This window comes from Triticum dicoccoides, chromosome 2A (assembly GCF_002162155.2).
Source record: "Triticum dicoccoides isolate Atlit2015 ecotype Zavitan chromosome 2A, WEW_v2.0, whole genome shotgun sequence".
Classification (NCBI taxonomy): Eukaryota; Viridiplantae; Streptophyta; class Magnoliopsida; order Poales; family Poaceae; genus Triticum; species Triticum dicoccoides.
The window spans coordinates 689,102,070-689,119,750 of NC_041382.1; positions in this window are offsets into that span (position 1 = coordinate 689,102,070).

The following is a 17,681-nucleotide window of genomic DNA, read 5'->3' on the forward strand; positions in this document are numbered from 1 at the left end:
ACGAAGTAACGATCAAGAACAAGTACCCGCTACCAATGATCAATGATCTGTTTGATCGATTGCAAGGGGCTAAAGTATTTTCCAAGATCGATTTGCGATCAGGATACCACCAGTTGAAGATTCGAGAACAGGATATTCCGAAGACAGCTTTTACCACCAGGTATGGGCTGTATGAGTATACCATTATGTCATTTGGTCTGACTAACGCGCCTGCCTATTTTATGAACATGATGAACAAAGTGTTTATGGAGTTTTTGGATAAGTTCGTCGTAGTGTTCACTGATGATATCCTGGTTTATTCAAAGAATGAAGAGGAACATAAGGAGCATTTGCGTTTGGTACTTGGAAAGCTCAGAGAACATCAATTATATGCCAAGTTCAGCAAATGTGAGTTTTGGTTGAAGGAAGTAGGATTCCTCGGACACGTTATATCCGGAGAAGGTATAGCAGTAGATCCCGCTAAAGTTGAAACCGTGACCAAGTGGGAAGCCCCAACTACCGTTGGAGAGATCCGGAGTTTTCTTGGACTCGCAGGATACTACCGGAGATTTATTGAGAACTTCTCAAAGATTGCGAAGCCTGTGACGGAGTTGTTGAAGAAGGATACTAAGTTCAAATGGACTGAGGAGTGTGAGGCTAGTTTCCAGGAATTGAAGAACCGTTTGGTTACCTCACCAGTGTTGATTTTGCCAGATCAGACCAAGGATTTTGAGGTGTATTGCGACGCTTCACGTCGAGGACTTGGAGCAGTGCTTATGCAGGAAGGGAGAGTTGTTCATATGCTTCACGACAACTAAAGCCTCACGAATTGAATTATGCCACGCATGATTTGGAGTTAGCAGCCGTAGTGCATGCCTTGAAGACATGGAGACATTTCCTCATCGAAAATCATTGTGAGGTGTACACGGATCACAAGAGTTTGAAGTACATTTTCACGCAGAAGGAGTTGAACCTCAGACAAAGGAGATGGTTGGATCTCATCAAGGATTATGATATGAGATTGCATTATCATCCCGGGAAGGCTAATGTAGTAGCTGATGCATTAAGCCGCAAGAGCCATGTCAATACGTTAATGACGGGAGAAATACCCAAGGAGTTAGCAGAAAATCTTCGTGAACTATGTGTGGAAATAGTTCCGAGAGGCTATGTAGCAGCACTAGAGATTCAGTCAACTTTGATGGATAGAATCAGAGAAGCTCAGAAAACTGACAAAGAGATTGCCGCTATAAAGGAAAAAGTGAGCACAGGAAAAGCTAAAGGATTTCGTGAGGATGAGCACGACACCCTATGGTTTGAAGACCGTGTTTATGTACCCAATGACCCGGAGATCAGAAAGTTGATTCTGCAAGAGGCACATGATTCACCATATTCGATTCACCCAGGAAATACCAAGATGTATTTGGATTTGAAGGATATTTTCTGGTGGACCAGAATGAAGAAGGATATTGCGGAGTATGTAGCAGTTTGTGATGTATGTCAGAGACTAAAGGCAGAGCATCAGAAGCCAGCAGGATTGTTGCAACCATTGCCGATACCCGAATGGAAGTGGGATAAGCTAGGCATGGATTTTATCATGGGATTACCAAGGACTCGTTCAGGCTAGACTCGATTTGGGTCGTAGTTGATCGATTGACGAAGGTACCTCATTTCATCCCAGTAAAGACCACTTACACCAGTGCTAAGTTGGCAAAGATATACATGACCAAGATCATATGTTTGCATGGAGTTCCGAGGAGCATCGTATCAGATAGAGGAACCCAGTTTACCTCAAAGTTCTGGAAGCAGTTGCATGAGACTTTAGGTACTAGGCTAGAATTTAGTACAGCTTTCATCCGCAGACAGATGGACAGACCGAGAGAGTCAATCAGATTTTGGAGGATATGCTGAGAGCTTGTGCGCTAGATTATGGATCTAGTTGGGACGATAATTTGCCATATGCAGAGTTCTCTTACAATAATAGCTATCAGACCAGTTTGAAGATGGCCCCTTTTGAAGCTCTGTACGGAAGGAGGTGCAGGACACCGTTGTCATGGGACGAAGTTGGAGACCGCCAGTTGTTTGGACCAGATCTGATTAAAGAGTCTGAACAGAAGGTGAAGTTGATTCGCGATAGGCTCAAGGTAGCCCAGTCCAGGCAGAAGAGCTACACAGATTCTAAACGCAAGGAGACAGTTTACGAAGTCGGAGATAGAGCTTATCTTCGAGTATCCCCACTTCGAGGGATTAAGCGCTTTGGAGTTAAGGGGAGGTTAGCGCCACGATTTGTAGGGCCATATCGAGTTTTGGAGTGTATGGGAGAAGTGGCCTACAAGTTGGAATTGCCAGGAGGATTGACAGGAGTTCATGATGTGTTCCATGTTTCTCAGTTGAAGAAGTGTCACGCGGAGATGGCTGACATACCCTTGAGAGACACAGTGCCATTGGAAGCAATTCAATTGGATAACGATTTGACCTATGAGGAGAAACCAGTCAAGATTCTCGAGTTTGCCAGCCGAGTCACTCGCAACAAGGTTATCAAGTTTTGCAAAGTTCAGTGGAGCCACCACACGGAGGATGAAGCCACCTGGGAGCGAGAGAAAGATTTGCTCAAGGACCACCCTCACCTATTTTCTAGCCACCCGAATCTCGAGGGCGAGATTCATCTTAAGGGGGGTAGGTTTGTAACATCCCAAATTTTCAATTTGGAATGTTATACATTAGATCATCATGCATATCATATTTTATTTCGCTTTTGGTTTTGATCCTAGAAAATCCTAAGCAACTCAAAGACCCACGGAGAGAGTTGGGGATTTCGTTATTTACATATTTGAGTTTTCTCAAATTTTGTAAACAGGATCATTTGATTTTATTTATTTTATAATCAATTATTTCTATTACAAAAATATGAGAGAGGAAATAAAATGACTTTCCCAAAATATAGAAATATTGAGGATTTAATAAAAAAATCAAATAAGATTTATTTCGGAGTTTTTCGGTATTTTTATTTGAATTTAGGAAAAATGCGTGTTTTTCGAAATTGCATTTAGGGCCCAAATAAAAGTTCACTTTATCGGGCTTGATTTTAGAAACCCGGGAAAATTTATTTCAGGATTTTTGGAGTCTGTTTAGTATTTCTTTTTATTATTATTTTTTCCGAGCATAATTATTTTAAAAAAAGAGCGGAACCGACTATGGGCCGTACTCGGCCAGGACTCCCCTGGCCGGGGCCTTTATAAGCCGGGGCGAGCCAGCCCGAAGGCCAGCCACCCCGAAACCCTAGGTCCAGCCGCAGCCAGCCCAGTCGCCGCCGCCGCCAGCCGCCGCCGCCGCCAGCCGCCGCCGCCGCCCCGCCGCCGATTCCGCCGGAGCCGCGCGTCGCCTGAGGTTCGCCGCCCTCGAAATCCGTGCCGCTTTTTTTTTAGGAAAAAAAATTCCGTTCGTCGTTTTCTTTTTCGTCGGATTTTTCCGCGGTTATTTTCTGATCGCGATTTCTGATCCGATTTTCGTTTTAGTATAACTTTTCGCTCGTTTATCGGAATCAGGCGATTCAAGCGCCTGGAGTTTCGTCTCGAAACCCTCTTTCCGAATAATCAACTTAAACAAGTTTTTGCTACGGTAAAATTTTACTTAGATCCAGATTACTAGAACAAAGTTGTTTTCTTTCGCCGTTTGATTTCTTTTGCTTCGTTCGATTTGATTCTTTTTGCAAACCAGGGTTCTTAAGTTGAACTTTCTGGTCAGATCTTCTATTTGAGTTTTACTTGTGCATTATATGAGTAATTATTGTATGCTTGTTTGTTTGTCTGTGATAGAATACCCGGAGTGCGCCGCCTGTTACTTTGAATCCCTAGGTTTTGCGGATCATCAGCAAGGCAAGTAACACTTTGATCATACCTTTTTCTACAACCCAGTTTTATTGCATTAGATCAATCCTCACACATTGCATGATTAGGATCTAATTAAATTGTGGGATGGGAAGTAGATGAGGTAGTACCTATTACCTGTTTATTATCAAACCTTTGGGAGTTATTTTCTACGTTTGCTTATCATGCCATGCTATGCTAGTAGACGTGGATTGGGTGAGTGATATCCATGACAGATGTGAGATTGTTAATTAATGGTTTATCTAAGGTGGCAACCTAAACACACATCTGGATGGACTGAGGCACCTGGGTATTTCAGGACTTGCCTGTTTTTCTTTGGACCGCCACCCAGGCTCAAAGGGATTATGAGATTATTCATACTAGAAACTTCCGTGTGCAGCCACAAGCCATTATGGGCTCTAGCATAGTTGATTAAGTCGTGCGAAGTCTTACAGGGTAGACTAGCAGATGTAGGGGATGTAGGTGGTACGGTCTACCCGATCGTAATGTGCTAGCGCTTCTGAAAGACTATGTCTCGGTCATCCGTTTCTCAAACACCATGTAGTGCGAGAAATCCAACGGAGGCGATCGAGTCTTGTGGGGAAAAGTGCGCAAACCTCTGCAGAGTGTAACAAACTAATCATGGTTAGCCGTGTCCCCGGTTATGGACATCTTGAGTATCTAGTACCTGGATTATCATGTGAATCTCAACATGTTACTCTAAAGTAAATTTTGTTGGGTTTAATGATGTTACTTTAACTGGGATTGAGAATGCTGTCAACCATTCTCAATGTTTAACAACCACCATGATAGTAATTAAATTTATTCCTTTGAAGTAGGGAAAAATTGGCTTTACGCAAAAACTGTAACCATAGAGCTTTCCACCAGCCAAATATGCATATAGTATAGCTGTTGCATTCCTTTACTCTCTATGTGTTACCTTGCCAGCATATTCCATGTGCTGACCCGTTCTCGGGCTGCAACGTTAATGTTGCAGACTTTTCAGACGGCGATTAAGGAGTTTTAGGTCGTGGTTCTATACTCAGTGATGCCGTTGGAGTTGATGGACTCACTTATCTTCCAAGCCTTCCGCTGTTATCGTTATTAGATGGCCTTAAGCCATATCTATTGTAATAAGTTCTCTTTTGAGACACTCGATGTAATAAGTGTGTGATTGCTACTCTGCTATAAATCCTTCGAGTACTATGTGGTGTCAGCATTACTGATCCAGGGATGACACCGGAGCACAGAGATCAGACTGTTTGAGGTCTGGTCGCTACAGGTGCGGCCCGGTATGTTGATGTAGACCAGGCCGCGAGAGACGGAAGACAAAAGCAACCTCAACATCTGAGGCAGCTCGGATAGATGAACTGACCGCGGCATTGTAAACCGGTGCGGACGGGAAAGATCGGCACCGGTGTCGTAAACCGGCGCGGACGAGCGAGTCAACCACGTCGTGTTGATGTAGTGAACAATTGTCCTGCATCAAATACATCGCAAGCCGAAGTAATTTGTTCTTTGACAAAAACAATATGTGTCAAAAATAGACTTAGATAGATTTCACTTGATATGTTAGGCCGAAAATTATCCGCCGCTGAGTTGATGATCACCTCGGTGACGGTTGTAAGCCTGGTGCGGACGGGCAAGTTGTCCTCCTTGTTGTAAGCCGGTGCAGACGCCTGAACCGGTCGTGAGAGCGGACGGGCGTGTCGTCCGTGGCGTTGTAAGGCGGTGCGGACGGGGAGAATCGGCCGCAGTGCGGATGGATGTAAACCGGCAACGTGGGCGGTGGTTTGTGCGTGTCCGTCCGGCGGTTCATAAGAGCAATCGCGACACCAGCGTGTTGAGGTAGTCCTCCGTTGATTCAGGGGTGCGGCGGCTCGGCGCAGCTTCAGAGGCAAAGGTGTTACCGCTGGGCCACTCAGGGATGCAGATACGGCCCAAAGCAGAGGCCGGCGCGAGCGACAGTACTGGAGGGCCGCTGCATGGATGGCGGTTTTGAAGTGGATGTAGCACACGAAGTAGATCTGAAGCGCGAGCCGGGGCGGCTGCATGCGGAGTGGAGAAGAAGCACAACTGAGACGTCTGCGAGTTGGAGAGGTGCCGGTCTAGTAGGGCCACGCGGACATGCGGCAGTCAGACACGCCCGGCGATGGCGGTTTAGAGATAAAACGGAAACCGAGCTTCAGCCCATGGCCTCGTCCAAACTTGATGTTTGACTTTGTCAATCCGTCCCGGTGTTGGAATCATGTATCTTCACGTAAGGCAAATCATGCTATTTTTCTTCTCTTAATTCTCGACTGAACCTCCTGGTAGATTCCTTGTAGCAATCAGAATTGACCAATAGAAAACTGATTTGGTTTCAGGTGATATACTAGTCGAGAAGTACACCACACTTTGAAACCATTAGGCTGTGACGCTTGATGTGATGGAAACAATTTGGCCGTGTCGGCGAATCTTGTACGCGGCGCCGGCGGTGACATCCTGGCGAATCAGACCAAAAACAAACACAACTTAATGATTTTCCATCCGTACGGATCGACTTCCTTTTTGCACCTTGGCCTCTTGCAGCGGTACTCTCGAAATTTGGCTCCGGACTGACGGAACGCCAGGTCGCATGCGGGGACGCACAGATTCAAACCTAATTTTTAACTCAAATCTTACGGATTATCAATCTGAACCGATAAACTTGAAGTTGGTACAGATTATTCCAATCAGGCTCTTCTTTATCCAGAAAATCATAAACTCCCGATCTCTAGGAGAGATCCCTTCAAGAACTCGACACCACCGTGCGCAGGCCCCATGGTGGGCGCCAATTGTCGTGGAATTGTCACGGCAGATGTCCTTAGTGTCAGGACTTAGTCGCGAGGCCAACGCATCTATGTGGTAGCTTGAGAGGGGTTGAGCGGGACGAGAGACACGATGTTTTACCCAGGTTCGGCCCCTCACGGTGGAGGTAAAAGCCTACATCCTGCTTCATTGATATTGATGATGATGATCACGGTTACAAGAGTGCTCTATTTCGAGAGCTATTGTCTAAACCTAACTTGTCCAATTTGTGAAACTTGTGAATCTTATCCCTTTTGGGGAGCCCTGCCCCTCCTTATATATGTTGGAGGGGCGGGTTACATGTAGAGTCCTATTAGGATTAGGACTAGTCTATCTCTAATACAAACCGGATATAAGTCCAGGTCTTAACTCCTTGTAGGACAAATATTCCTCATGCCTTTCCTCTTAAACCGGCCCACTATTAAACGTGAACCGGCCTTCTGGGCCTTGGGCCTTGTCATCCGTCTGTCCCGCCCGCCGGATCACCAGTGAGTCATAACGAGCAGGTGGGTTGCTTGTAGACCGCCAGGTCAGGGCGGGTCGCTAGTAACTCGCCAAGTGTCAGCGGGGTCTTCAGATAAACCGCCAAGTCCTGGCCGGGTTAACTTTCGGCCGGTTTACGCCACGGGGTATATCCCTGACAGAGGGTATTCAAAAATTGCAAAGTCCAAAAATATCAGGTGTAAAGCGGAAGCACAGACAATACTTACAGCGGGTGGTTTGTTTTGCATGTAAAAGGGACTTAACCCAGTCTTGCTGCAGACAGCTTCCGGTTCGTTCAACATTTTCTTCACAGACTCAGTGACTTCTTCATCTGTTAGCTGAATATTGATATGACGTTGAGAGTCTTGAACGTCACCAGTATACTCACACATTAAGCCGGAGTGGTGACTTAACGGCAAAATGCTCCAGGATATCCAGCAACGGACGAAGTCCACGCCTGTTAAACCGTTGGCCAGGAAGGCTCTCAGCTTGGTGAGTTGAGGTGCGTACGAGGGCCGTTCCTGGGCACTTAGTCGTTACGGAAGCGGATGAGTGTTAGCAAGTCGGTCAGCACGATAACCCGGCAGAGGGTTTTCATCTTCAGGAGAGGTGTCTCTGTAGTAGAACCAAGTTTGATTCCACTCTTTTGGGTGACTGTGAAGTTTGGCATGAGGAAACTCAACCTCTTTCCTTTTCTGAATTGAGACGCTGCCAAGTTCCGTATTAGGTCCGTCTACAAACTCAGTGCGGCGGTTTAAATGGAAGAAATCCCGGAACAGCTCAACAGTTGATTCTACTTGAAGGTACGCTTCACAAAAGACTTGAAAGTTGCATATATTGGATACCGAGTTGGGTCCAATATCTTGAGGATGGATCTGAAAGCTAGCAAGTACATCTCGAAAAAACTTTGATCTGGGCGGTTTAAAGCCATGGCCTATATGATCAACAAACACTACCACTTCATTCTGTTTGGGGCAGGAGGATTTTCCGACCCAGGAACTCGCCACCGGATCTCATTCTTCTTTGGTAAGGTGCCGATCTTAACCATTCCGTTCAGTTGCTCCTCAGTAACCCGGGAAGGGACCCAGTTGCAGGAATAAAACTGCTTGGCCATTGCAAGTGAAAAGCTGGGAAGAAAATAATGCCGGTTTACGATTCATTCATGGTGATGCATAAGGTACAATAGGGAAAAGGAATCCAAGTATGTGAAATTGATAACCGGAGGCTGATGCAATTATGAATGAAAAAGCGATAAGCAGAAACAGAGGTATACACATATTATTAAACCGGAGTATGACAACGGAGATAAAGGGATTGGTGGTTCACAAGGGGACTAATGGTACCTGCCGGATTATCATATTCAAAAAGATAAACCGCCTATGCAGATAAGGAAGATACAGATCTAAGGCAAGAATGACTAAGTAAGGAAAAACAGGTTTCCCAAGATTGCATTGAAATTTTGGATCTACCGTAAGTCAGGAAAAGAAAAAATTTGAGACTTAAAAAGTTTGGTCCCGAAGCAGTTCACAAAAGGTCCAGATCAAGTTATTATGTATTAAAGGTTTGGTTTAAATGGCCGAGATAAGGAGTGCCATAGCTACTGTGCGGAACACGTCAAGATCAAGCTCCGCTATCTATGGACTGACGAAGAACACGAGGAGAGCGACATGAACCCGCATGAACCCTAATGGATCTACAGAGGAAATAAGGAAAGGCTTACAGCATCTGTTGAGGTAGTAGAGGTGCGCCATGTTTCTCTGATACGACCAGGTCGATGCAGCGGCCGACGGTGATGCAGAGGCGAAGCTCGACGACGGCGGTGGCGCTCGGGTGCAGGGGTGTCGCGAGGAGGAAGAAGAAGCGAGGAGGTCAAGGGGGAAAAAGAAAATGACCCTTGGCCCTATTTATAAGGTAAATGGAGAGGTGACAGGCGCGAGAATCAAGGAGCCCAAAAATTGGATATATAACGGAGCGGTCGCCTCGATTGTCGGAGGCTCATTAACTGAAGGTGAGATGTATAATTTTTAAATAACAAGTGACGCATCGCGATTTATCATGATCCTGGAGGATGACGTCACGGCGGTTTACAAGATCAAGGTGAAGATGCAAAGGAGGAATTTTTCTAAGTGTTGAAGATTGACATGAACAAGTTCAAATCAATCTGGGGCCTAATATTGGGGATATTACCACCGGGCGTAAACCGGCTAGGAGAGGCCAGATTATCCCCATGATGGTTGCTTTATTCAAAAGCCCATGAAGACGTGAGGATGGTGGTGCTTTATGAAGGCCCAAGGCCCAAAGGCGAGTTAAGGCATGTAGATGTAAACCGACTTTCTCATGTAACTTGCATTGTAAGATAGGAAGGATAGAGACCGGGTTGATACGTTGACGATCCGGCCTCGGGACTCTGTAAACCGACGGGCGTCGACCTATGTATATAAAGGGACGACCCGGTGGCGGTTTAGGAACAACTCACAACAACAACTCGAGAGCCAGGTAAAGCGGATTCGCTCCCTGGTCATGGAAACCCCATCAATTCCATCACAACTAGACGTAGGCTTTTACCTTCATCGTAAGGGGACGAACTAGTATAAAACTCTCGTGTCCCTTGTCCGGTTTAACCCCTTTAAGCTAACCCGTAGCGATGGCTTCATGACTAAGTCCTTTCACGAGAACATCTGCCATGACAAAACCACGACAATCACCCTTTGGTAGATTACCGAGACAAAGATGGCAAGGGAGATATCATCGGCGAGGCGCAAGCATCATCAGTGAGAAGTTAGATAAATCGATGAGTCATGTGCATGCATACAAGATGAGCTAGTCAACATCATGCCAAGTGTTCATATCCAAGTGCATGTCGGTCTATGGTTCCATTGCAGTTGAAGTTAGATAAATTTCGAAGTCGTCGTTTGCTAGTTTGCCATGTTTGAGAGTCGAAATTGAACAGGTTTTCCTACTACAATTTTGTGTCTGATCTTACGTGCAAATCCAGCGGCTAGTGTACTTCTCAGTCATATGCATGTCAGGCTGGATTCAACTTCGTCTGTGGACCATGCAAAAATATGCCGTGTGCATAACACTTCTCTCTCTCTCTCTCTGTTATAAGCACAATAGGGGCTGAAGTTTGATGCCAACTGGGAAGAAGCAAGGAAACGATGGCACCATTTGTATCCTTGGTTAAAGTTGTGTGTTCGCATCATAGCATGCGTTTCATGATATGTTGTTGCAACCGATTGGTGGGAGAAGCCAACAAGGAATCGATCTAGCTTGTTATGAACCTTTTGGATTTAGAGGCATCAGGAATGAAGCTCAAACTTCCCGCCTCTTTACCACTGCTGCTGCTAGAGTCCAGATAGGGGTCTCGGAAGTGCTCCTATGCATATGCATCGATGTGCCAGACCGGTGGGCTACAATTGCTTGTGTTGCGCAACTCTCCCTCGAGATGCACAGACTCCTCTGCCCGAGAAGAACGGCAACGCCTTCCTTCTGCGCTCGTGTAACAACGCTTTGTTGAATGAAGTTCCGACTATGCTCTACAAGAACAGATTGCGCTTGCTCCATTGTATGAGAAGTTAAATACTGTGTACACAGCAATAGTAAAACTTGTATACATCAGACTTGAACGAGTAGCAACTATTATCTCTGCTACCCACCAATATTAGCGTCTTTTTACCACCACCCTGTCTTTTTTTGTTTCTCTTTGCATATTTGGGATTTTGATCATAATTTTTAGGGATTGTAGACACATATTTGATGGAACATTCACACACAAAAACTGACACATCTAAAATTGAATTTTTCAAATTGGTATCACGGGAGCACTTAAGAGATGGTATTCTCCTCTCTGATTACTCCAGTGGTCTGCCACCCAATCAAATGAAAGATTAAATGTTTGGGCACAGTCACACGCAAGTCCTACCCCAGTCACCAAATATCCATGATAATGCACATAATATGGTAGAGGACATAAACAAAAGCATGATTGCAACCCACAGTAAAAGCATTAATAATGACTCATAAACCTCTAGAGGAAATGTGAGATTTGATCCAAACATATCTGGTTCTGAATACAAAAAACGCATGCATATTCACCATCTGCTTCCTAATGTGAAGCAAGTTTATCCTTCCAACACAATGTATTATCAAGGAGCTCACTCAACCTATTTCATCCTTCTAACGAGCTAGTTGATGTAGTTCTCACGGTTGCCAGCATCACCACCCTCGACATAGTGGTTCCTCTTCTTCTTCAGGCCACTGAGCGGTGCCTTCAGCTTGAATGGCCACAAGAAGTTGTTCGCCTCCTTGAAATGTGGGCCGACAGTCAAGATCTCGTGCACAAGGTTCTCGGTGTAGAAGATGTTGTGCTTCCCCACACCCTGTGGAGAACATAGAAATGATGATCAACTTGATATGGCTCCCATCAAGGGTCATTTTTGTCTTCATCATGTCACAGGCAAGGTGCTCGCCACCGCCTACCAAAGCTGCTGGACTATAGTTAATTCATTGCTACTACACCTCATGGGCGCATCGACGTCTGTGCATCTAGAGTTTACATTTTTCTTGTGACATCAGAGTTAAGTTTTGACTCGTGGCCAAGAGCAACGCCGCAAATCTTGACATTAATTATGCAGTCACTACTTCATGATACATGAATCTAATTCTGCCACTCTAGCTGAGTGGGCATGTGCATAAGGTTGAGATGGTCGAACTTTATCTACATATAACTTGGAATAATAAGTGGTGCACAAACAGCATGTGTGTGAATACTCTGAGAATCACACAGTTTTGTTGTTTCGGTGTTTCTTTGAACTTGCATACCCATGAAGTTCTCCTCTTCGAAGCGACTAAGTTGATGTGGAGTAGCTGGGGCCGGAATATTTTATAAGTAATTCCATGTCCAATGATGAAATAAATTGGTTGTCCCCTGCTTATCTCATGTGCCTGGTTAAATATATTTCATGTTCATAGGCATGCATACATAAGGTTGTGCATTCATGTGTGTTGGTGAAATTTTTGTGTGACCGTTCCAGCACCAGATCAAGGTTTCAAATTTTGAATCCATGCTTGCAGCAGAGAGGCTACCCCTAGCATCTCAAGGCGATCGGTCGCCCTTTGGTAGATTACCGAGACAAAGATGGCAAGTACGATATTATCGGTGAGGCGCAAGCATCATCAATGGTAAGTTGGATAAATCAATGAGTCATGTGCATGTATACTAGCGGATTTAGTCAACATCATGCCAAGTGTTCATATTGTGCGGTGCCACAGTCGAACCACTGTATAGTGAGGTATATTACTCTGAGCGAAAACATGTGTGGAGAAAAGATGGCATGTGGCTGTCTACGTGTCTCGTCGAGATATCAAGCTCGAGCATGTAGTGAAATGGTAATCAATAATGGTGAGTATGTCGAATAAGGCCATATCTCTAGTGAGCATGTGTGGTCATCAGCATGTATGTAACTGAGCCTGTGTAGTCATCAGCATGTATTAGATCGCTGATGGCGCGCGTTGATGCGTCCGTCTATTTTGGCTTGTAGTTGTTAGGTATATAAAATAATTTGAATACATTTATTTGAAAGAATTAGGATGATTTGGATACATGTTTCATGATTGATCACAGACATATTTTTGGCTCCTAAAAATATCTCTCACAAATACTGAAGAAAGACATTACAAATATTAAAAAAATAAACATAAAAATAGGCTGTGCAAATATTTAAAACTTTTGGACAACATTTATTATTTAAAAAATCAATGCCTTCATGTAGTATTACATTGTAGTCTATCAGACAAAGATTCCAAAAGGGATATTATAAACGAGCATACCTTCATCGCATGCTCTGGATATCATCCTGGTATTCACTCGGAAAGCTCAAGAGCGAAGTTTTACAAGGACGCCTCAAAGGAGGGAAATAACGCTCAGCAGGCACATGACCGTAGTAGAGAGTCAAAGCATTCGCCTGGAACACAATCACTCCGACCTAGATAGGGCTTGCAGATCTAGAGCATCAAGAGCGTGCATATCGCCGAGCCATGCCCATTGTCTCCGTCGCCGACCACCAATCACAATCATGTAGTGATCCTCTGTAGCACCTGAATCCATGAGAGAGCCGAATATGCATGATAAACTATAGAGAAAGTTAAAATGAACTGAATAGTTGTTTCGGGGAAGTTTTCCTTCCATGTTGAAATAAGATATGATCCAATCGATGGCAAGAAGCAACCCACGAGAGAAAGATAATAAGCAGGAATTATCGCTACTGTAACTACTATTTTAGTTTCTTTCAATTTTGTGTGTACATTTGTAGCTTGCTTTGATTTATAGCCGCCACCGGACTATGAACATAGGCACATCAACTAGCCTTCCCTGAGTGGATAAATGGCAGTAACCTGACATATGTATGCAGGAAACACAAGAATTGTAAATTAAAGTGAAGAAACACCATTGTAAGGATTAAATTAGCTAGAGAAACTGGGTGGGAAGCTATGCGTTGGCATAGTACAATACTTCATGACAACTCACTACTTTATAACAAGAATCATGTATGTATGTAACTCTAATCAACTTTCATAGAAGTAATACCAAACATATATATGGAAATAATTTGACTTCGATGTCAAACTACTCTAACAACACAATATAGCCTTCTAAGTAGCCAGGAGATTCTCTACCACTGTTAATATAAGCTCAGATTTATTGTACAAAAACGTAGTCAAACATGTAACCATAACACGCTCGGGGAAATTAATGCTATAGTTCTACTCCCTCCGTCCGAATTTATTAGGCCCATTGACCAAAACACTGCGACCAAGGCACCCTTACGTAAAGATGAGATGTCGATAACTGCGTCCAGTAACATTCACGCGTTCGGTTCCACTTTCTATGTTATTTGATGCTAGTAATCAAGGCCGCCAGCTATGTGTGCTAATCGTGGCTGCATGCCCAATCCGATGGAAAAGCCAACGCATGCACCGGCTGTTGCATGTAAGACTAGTCAGACTAGCCATAACGAGAGTAACTTAAGTAGTAACATCGAGTCCAACTCAGCAAATTTGCTTATGTGGCAATGAGTTAATGAGGAGAGAGGTAGTTACAGTAACTTAGCTAGTTACTGTAACATCACATGTTCCAATGCAATATGAGTCTATAACCTAATAAATGAACATTTGCATGACACTACACTTATGTTAGAGCATGGTTAATAGTATAGCCAACTGCTGGCTATAAGCCATTGCCATGTCATCTATAGCCCATCTTATAGCCAATATGTACAATAGTTGATTAGAAGAGTGTACTACTTTTTTATTATATGGCCCACCTTTCACTCTCACAAAGTGCCTAGGAGCACGTGCTAGAGTTGGCTCTTCACCAAGAGTCCGCTTCCCTTCTCTCTCTTCTTCTCTTTCCTCCAACTAAGCAAGAATATACTAGTTTATTTCTTATAGCCAGCTGACTCAGCTCTATTGTACTTGCTCTTACTACCCACTAGCTATGAAGATAGTAACATAGTCTAGGAATATGTGTATGTTACTAGCATATGTTCCTCTCCATTATGGCTAGTCATAGTGGGAGTAATTTAGCTAGTAACATAACGTACTTCAAGAAAATTCTGCTTATGTGATAAATAATTAATGAGAGGTGGTAACATAATATGTTACTGTAACATAGCGCTTTTCAAGACAAGATGAGTCTATGAGCTAATAGATAAAGTCATCTATGATACTACTATTATGTTACTTTGCATTATGAAGGTAGTAACTTAGACTAGTGTCATATGCATGACACTAGTCACATGATACTAGTCTAAGTTACTCCCCACTATGACCAGCCTAACGCCTCCTAGTTTTACTCCAACGGTGAAATTAAATAGGAAAGAAAAGTTGCATGTTTTTTTGAGACAATCTCACGAAGCTTTTATTTAACTCGTCACAATGTTTACAGGGACGAAGGATAGATCACCTGGGTTGCCTAACCACACACGGCAGCTAACACCAAGTGAGAGAGCATGCTTCGCTAAATTGTGATCCTCGACATTCGAGCTCCTAAACTCATGGCTAAAAAAAACAAGAAACAAAATGCTTAGATGGATCTACAATCTTCCTAATGATAGCACCATATGCCGATGCACTCCTTTGCCCAATCTCATCAACAACCACTGCATGTAATGCCTCGTGCTCGGCACGGGCCTTACATTAAGGGACGCACACTTGATGCTCATGGGCCCAATAAACCCGGACGGAGGGGGTATATGAAGATGTGCATCTAGATATACAACCGATGAACAATACTGAAAACTATAAATCTTGAATCTTTCCTTTTTCATCACAACATGTCCATATCGAGTTGTAGGAGCTTTCTCCATGAATAAATCGTTTCTTGTTACTAACCCCGGAATACACTGCTTACGGTACAAAAATAGCTTCATTTTCATGTTTTGTCACTTGGTAGGCATAAATCATGGGAGTCATATCCGGTAAATTAATATAAGAATGTCTTCACATGTTATTTTTTACCAAGCTTCTCGGGGATGAACCTGCAGCAACCAAGATAACTAATGAACAGTTTTAAGTTTCATTTTCTCCCAGGACCATCACTGTGTTATTCCAACACAACTGACCTCGCATTGTATGCTTGGCTGCTGTTTTTCCATTTGGTTTAGTGCTACCCTACCCAGATATAAATAACCCCAAATTGTATTAAACTGGAGAGTTAAATAGAAAGCGGTAGAGGGGACGGTGTAACCTGGAAGGTTAGGAGAATAATTTTCAGATGTGAAACAGTCCCCTGTGTCCAATGTATAAATCCCATAGAAATTCTGAAACAACCAGAACACATATCAAACATTTGGCAGCCGCTAACAATAATAATCTTTGGATGGATAATTATAAAACAAAGAGAGCGATAATTATAATTCTGCAAGATGTGCTAATCTTCTAGCTTGTGTTCCTTTAAATCTGAACCATAGGCAGCACAAGATGAAGGTTAAAATAAAGATGGGGACCTGCAGCGAGCTAGGTGAGTGCTCCTCCTTGTCCTCCTGCAATAACTCCTCCTCACATGTGCAGGGGAAGGCATGACGGTGTGGTTGTAGGGCGGAAGGGCAGCAGCCATATTTGACAATCAAAACTACAGAAATTCTAGGTCATTTATATTAATCATGTAGTTATTTTTTTGTACTTTAGAGTTTGATCAAATTGACTAACAAGCCTCTTATCTGAATGTGCCCTCCTCTTTTTTGTAAGGAACAAAGAATCCTAGCCAGAACAAACTGACACTGCAAAAAAAGGTTATCATGTGTACATGGGTGGTGACCTGAACAGTTGTGTACCAATTTTCAGGTTTACAATGAGCTAATTTTTGTGTAGTAACTACAGTGGCCATTGAAGATATTACTTATATTGTTTGAGTTGCGGTTTGCTAGGTGTCTAGGGATCACACGGCAGTGTTGCGAAATTTAGATTGAAATAATTGTTGATGGAGTGCACTGATGAGATGAACTGAACTACTTATGTCTCAGTTTTAGTGGAGTACTTATGAACTGAATGTGACACTATCCTAGCTTTCATTTTCTAATAGACAAAAATAAAACAATTATATGTCTCTCCACTGAACGAACGATTGAAGTACACCCCCGATACCGACACGATCTGCCAGCCAAGTGACCTGAGAATAGATTCAGTTGACCACCAAGAAGGAGCCAAGGGAAAAATTAGCCAACCAATTAACCAGGTGACCAAGTAAATGATGCATTGGGGGCAATGAGAGCGTACGTACAACTTCGGGGCCATGGCGCGACATCTAGCTACAGTAATCCGTGGGGTTCCTCACCAAGTTCTGCCACCCATCCATCATATAGAGCATCAAACCAAGCAAACAAATAGGATCTGTTTGGTGCACAGGATAAGCTCAGACGAGCATGATGCAAGAATGAAGGGAGAAGGAAGACTGGTTCGCCGAGTGTACCTAGCCTTCCTCGGAGTGCCAATGGAGGGGGTTGGCGACGCCAAGGATGTAGTCGACCATGGAAGTGTCGTCGGGGCGGGCGTGGAGGAGGGTTGAGCCGTACGCGCAGCAGAACTCCACCGGCGTATTTTTGCCGTCTGCTGCGTTGCGGTCTCCAGGCAACCGTTGTTTGCTGCATTGGGATCAGAGGCAGAGACCGGAAAAAAATTAAGGTGGAGCAAAGATTATTCTTTTATACAAATCGAAAGATTCGATACACACTACGAACGAATAACCAAATACAATGAAAATGTAGACATGTTTTAATCGTTTTGCTATATCTCATGTGCCTAGAGTTTTGGTGAGTTTGACTGGTTAAGGGAAATTTTATTCGCGTCAGTCGTTTTTTCTAGTTCATCCGAGCTCGGCGGAGAAGGGGCAGCCCCAATATCTATCTTAGAGGGAAGTCATTGCCCAACTATCTATCTTAGGAGCAAGCCATTACCCTATTATCTATCTTTAGGTGTGGTGTGCAAGGGAATACACCAGAGTTCTTCATTGGTGCGGCATGACTTAGAGGG